Consider the following 6,107-nt stretch of genomic DNA (forward strand, 5'->3'; position numbering starts at 1 on the left):
TGTTTTTAGCTGGTATTGTTCCATGAAGCTTCAATAATCACTGGCTCAACATAACTCCCCCAAAGGTAAGTCTTGTCCTTGTAGATGTATTGTGAAATGTTGATAGAGTTGTTGTCTGAGGACCCTGGCTTCCGGGGTGGTCACACCAATGTGTGGCTTGTTTCCTGGCTCTGGGATCTGGTCCTTGAGTTTTTGCATCTGGAAATTTGGTTTATTCATGATGTGTGTCCAGGCTGAATAAATTAGAAGAGACTAATGCAAACACTGGGTACCCACAGCATATGATCTTTGAGTCTTCCGGTGAAGTTGTTTCTTGCTGAAGCAGCAAGACAAGTAAATTTGGAGTTTCCTTACTGCAGTTAAGGTATCTTAATGGTTCTGGGTATCAATGGATATAACTGTCTTTAAAATAGAGAGATACTTGTTAAGGGTGTGTATGTTTAACCTTTTGATGAAAAGGCCCTTCCTTCGAACAGTACTGGAAACTCTCAGTTATTGCTGTTGATCCTTTGTGACTTGGTATTTACCCTGTGTGGGCAGTGGCAAGCAAAGTCAAGTGAGGCCAATCCTGAATTACTTGAATTACTGTGGCATCTCATTCCTTATCATGTCTACTTCTCTGTGGATCCTGGCTTTTTCACTTCCAATTTAGTTCACTAATACTGTACTTGCTATTGGTCTCTGCTTGAATTTCTCAGCTCTTCCCTTGGCTCTCTCTAGGACTATGTCTCTGACATACAATTTCAGTCAACCTTTTTGGCCTTTACTTTAGCCCAGACTACCCAACTGCCCCGAAAGGGCCCAAATAAGTGGTACCACCCTAGTTAGGTGTGCACAGGGGAGGTAGATATTCATTGCCTTTCCTCTCCCAAACTTCCTTTCACACCGGGCCTATATTATCTAAGCAATTTTGCCTTATATACATTTCGACCTTTGACTTTCGCTAGATTTTCTTATACTGAAGAGGACATTAGATTAGATTACCAAGATCTTTTTAACTTTTGTCTTTGTCCTGAGAGATGAATCAGTTGAATGGAGGCTTCTAAAGATACCTGATCTCATTTGTGACTTGTTTATCTATCTATCTATCTATCTATCTATCTATCTATCTATCTATCTATCTATCATCTATCTATCTATCTATCTATCTATCATCTATCTATCTATCTATCATCTATCTATCTATCTACCTATCTATCTATCATCTATCTATCATCTATTGGTGACTTGTTGGTTTTTCTGACTGAGCCACCCAGGCAGCCCTGTGACTTGTTGATTTAATTTAGCTATATCTCAGAGTCGAGGGGGGGCTTATTTTTTTCCCCTGTGCCATTTAGTATTTAGACCAGTACCTTTGAGGATATTCCTTTGCAGTTAATGAAGTGTTTTCATGCTTGTTTTCTCATCTCCTCCTAACAGACCCATGAGGTGGGGGTTACAGTGGAGGCAATACCTCATTTTGGCGATTCTCTGGATTTCCTCTTACACCTGTCATGACTTGGCTGGAAAAATCAGAGCAGCTGACGGAGGCCACCTAGTGTCTCTAGACAAGAAGACTGAGGAAAAGCAAAAGAAACATAGAAACAAAATTGTTGACAACAATAAAAGCCTAATTTACAGAAGGATGGAACCTGAGCACGTGGCAGAGCCTTACCCACACTGCATCAGCCTCAGAGAGCAGGCTGCTTGGCCAAAGCATGTGGAGTCGAACCTTTGCCAAGGGGTCACTTGTGTAGCTTTGGATATACAAACGGCATTCCCCGGTGAGCCACTGTCATGTTGCAGTGTTTTCTGGGTCCCCAGAAATGCTCTCTTGGACCTGTTCCGAGAAGGAAAGATAAATTGTTACTCAGCAGCTAAAGATTGGCTTTGATGGTGACTGCAGTGAGGTAGGCCTTGGCCCCAGACACTGTGCACAGATACCTCCCCCCACCCCACTGCTGCCTGTACCTCTCATGCACTGCACCTGGGCCCCCACTAGGCAACTACTATCCTCCTCTCACTGTTTCTTCCTTTCCAGGGGGCAGTGACCCCAGTTTGGGCCTCCAACCCACCTGTAGCAATTGACATTGACTTTGGGGGATGGGAGTTCAGAGAATCCTGTGGCCTCCCAAAGGGAGCCAGTGCTTCACCCTTCTCTAAAGCTCTTCATGGCTGGCCTCTCTCTGCTTCTCCTTTCCCTTTTCTCTTATTCACACACATACTGCTTAAAAACAATTTTATGGGGCACCTGGGTGGCTCAGTAGGTTAAGCATCTGACTCTTGATTTTGGCTCAGGTCATGATCTCAGGGTTGTGAGATGGAGCCCTTGTGTCAGGTTCTGCATTGGGCGTGGAGTCTGCTTAAGACTCTCTCTCTCTCTCCCTATCTCTCTGCCCCTCCCCTCATCTAAAAAAAACCCCTAATTTTATAAACCATCTCCTTAGTCATACCATGTTCCTGCTCAAAAATCTTTAGTGGCTTGCCGTTGTCTGCAGGTGCCAGGCTGAACGTCCTGGGTCTGGCAGTCCAGGCTTCTCATGAACTAGCAGTGAGCGCCCATAGCACATGGCCAGAGTATCTCTTTTGGCAAGTAGTATTCCTTGTTATGTGTGGTGCTACTTTTGTGTGAGCTTCTCTATTGCCCAGCTTTAAGCCTCTTGAGGATTAGGTCCACATCTGCATGTTTGATGGAATCTGGTACTTCTTGTAGCACCAGCCAGAGTACTTGACTCAGAGCAGGTACTCAGCAAAAATGTGCTTCATGCTGTAAAGAATGAATGAGTTTCATGAATAACATTTTCAGTCTGAGCAAAGCAGCAGATCTGGCATTGAATGAATGGCTTTTGAAGGACTGATTTTTTCTCACATATTCTTTTACTTGGAGAATATATTTTAAATGTAGAAAAGTATGAAGAATAAGAAAACAAAGTATGGTGCACCCGTTATCCCAAACTGAACCATTGGTGACATTTTTTCATACTTGGTTCACATTTTTAATGAAAGAAATAAAACTTTCCACATAAATCTGGTCCTTTGTTTTATATTCCATTCCTGTTCAGCTCCATCTCTCCTCCGAAGTGAACACTATCATGAATCTTCTGTGAATGCATTTTATCTTATACTTTGACATACAAATATATCCATCAACTAATATATTAGCAAATTAGAGCCCATGGGGGAAATTTAGCCCATGGCCAGGTCCTTTAAAGACTACAAGCTAAGAATAGTTTTCACATTTTAAAGAGTTGTAAAAAAAATAACAAAAAAGCACAATAGGCAGCAGATAGCATATATGACCCACAAAGCCTAAAATATTTACCATATGTTTTTGACAGAAAAAGTTTGTGAACCCCTGTTATATAATATTGGGTTTGTTTTAAGCTATGAAAGGGTATCATATCCTACAATCATTCTGAAAGGTGCTTTAAGTTTCAGCCCTGTATTTCTTGAATTCTGTGCTAGTTGACATATATATCTGCTTTAGACCTTTTTACTGGCTGCATAGTGTTCCATTATATTAATATAGCACACTTTTTAATTTATTCCTCTGCTGGATGGGCAGTTGAAATTTTTCCACCTTTTTTACCATCAAAACATGCAAGAAACATTCTTTTATCTTACCTGCATGAGTTTTCCAAGGGATACATCCCTTGGCTTATAGGGAGTGTGCATTCTTAAGAGTTGGACAGAACCAAATTATCCTTGGCAGTAGTTGTAGATGTATCAACACTTAGCCTCATTTTGTGATAAATTCTTAATCCCTGAAAGCTTCAGCTCTCCCATTGTCCCAGAAAATGGAAAAGACTGTCCCTGCCCTAATGGCTGTCAGTGTTCTATCGTCTCCATGTAACAGATAAGACAGTAGAAGAAAAACCGTTTCAAGGGTGTAAAGTGCCAGTAAAATGACAGGGCTTCAGCTTTAAAGGGGTTACTTGCAAGGACATCAAGAAAGACTCTTGGCAGCCTGAACAGAAATGACATAGGCAGAAGGCCCTCTCCAAGGGACTTTGTCAAGAGAATGCTGAATGGCATTCCACTTCAAACAACATCTGGTGACAGGTGTTCTGCTCTATGGCAACTTGGTCCCCTGAACACTTTCCCCACGTGCTATAAGTGAACTCTGTGGTTGGGGGCCATTTCCTTATAGGTCCTCAACTCTAGGAACAAAGACCTAGAGTTGTGCCCCCCCCTTCCCCCAACCAAGCCAGTTGCAATTGTACTGAAGTGAATCAAGCACTTACTGTGGGCCTCACCCTGAGCCATAGGCTGGGACTGAGGCAGGGGAAAAGGAGCATGCAAGAAGGGTAGACAAATGATAGAGGGTCTTTGTTTGAAGTTGCTTATGTCTAACTACTGCCTGGCTCGAGAACCAGTAGGCACTTAGTTCTGTTGGGATCTCCATGTGGTGTAAGAAATGATTATGGATGATCTAAACATGGAGTGGGTTCAAGCCGTAGGAATATATATATTTTTAAGATTTTATTTATTTATTTGACAGAGCCACAGCAAGAGAGGGAACACAAATAGGGGGAGTGGGAGAAGCAGGCTTCCCGCAGAGCAGGGAGCCTGATGTGGGGCTCGATCCCAGGACCCTGGGATCATGACCTGAGCTGAAGGCAGATGCTTAATGACTGAGCCACCCAGGCGCCCCTAAGCTGTAGGAATATTGAGTACTCGACTTTATTCCTCACCCGTAGAATGAAAGGATTGGACAAAACGATTTTCCCTACTAAATAAATAGATCAGCACTGGGTGTTATACTGAACTGATGAATCACTGAATATTATATCAAAAACCCATGAGGTACTATACCTTGGTTAATTGAATTTAAATTAAAAAAATAAATATATCCTTCATTTTTTACCTGCCTGTCACCCCTCCCCCTGCCTCAGATGAGGGTCTAGCCCCCTTACCTGGGCTAGTGCAATAGACAGCTATCTATCTGGCTCCAGTCTCTCTCTGGTCCACACTGCTCCCAGAAGGCTGTTTCTTACACATGGAGCTGACCCTTTCAGAAGCCCACCGTCTCCAGCCAAAACCTAACCATGTAAGACGGGGAACACGGCTTTGATCATCTTCTGCTTGGTTCTGTAGACTCAACTTCAGCACTTCTCAAACTCCTGGGCAGTTTGGGGTTCCTGAAAGGGACCATCCTGTCTTATACTTTCCTGTAGCTTCTACACTCCCACTCTAAGCGACTTGGGATCAGATCAGGCATTATGTCACATGCATGCTTGTAACCCGAGTACCTAGGAGAATGGTGGGCATCCAGTGGATCCACAAAACATGTCCTTTAATGAATGCAGGAAGGACTACAAGGAACTGCTCATCTTCCTGGACAGTTTGTTCTTCTTGGAGGAAATGTGCTGGGCTTATTCTTTCCCCATTTTGTCTATTGAATAGTCAAAAGACTCATTTTGCATGATGTCTGTGAGGGCTAAACCAGGGGCATGATTTCCACGAGGGCACATGGGAGTGCGGAGCAAAAGAGTGGCAAGATTAAAGGCTCAATTTCTAGTTTTGACTGTTACTTACCAGCTATATGACTTGGAGCAAATCATTTATCCCTTTCGACCTTCAGTCTTTCCCCTGTAAAATGGAGTTAAAAGCTACCTGCTTCACAAGTTTATTTGGAAGATTAATTGATCTGATGCACAGGAAACATTTGGTACATGGCTGGCAGATAATAGGCTCTCAAACAGTGTCTGAGACTGCTGAGGTCCTGGTTGGGGTAAAATCTTCTATGTGAGGTCAGGGTGTTGGGCTCTGCTCGTGTTCCCAGACTGCCTTCTTCTTTATCAAACCTGTTTCCTCCCAGCATGTATGCCTGTGTGTGGTCACACACATACAGACATGCATCCTGCTTTAGCCCCATTAAATGCTTTAGTTTTCCAAAGATGCCATGGTGTTATTTGTTTCTGTGGGGATCTTTTTTCCTCTTCCTTCTTTCTTTCTTTCTTTCTTCCTTTCTTTCTTTTTCTTTCTTTCTTTTCTTTTCTTTTCTTTCTTTCCCTCCCTCCTTCCTTCTTTTTCTTTCTAGCTTTTTCTTTCTTTCTTTCTTTCTTTCTTTCTTTCTTTCTTTCTTTCTTTCTCTCTCTCTCTCTCTCTCTCTCTCTCTCTCTTCT

This window comes from Halichoerus grypus, chromosome 5, assembly GCF_964656455.1.
Source record: "Halichoerus grypus chromosome 5, mHalGry1.hap1.1, whole genome shotgun sequence".
NCBI lineage: Eukaryota > Metazoa > Chordata > Mammalia > Carnivora > Phocidae > Halichoerus > Halichoerus grypus.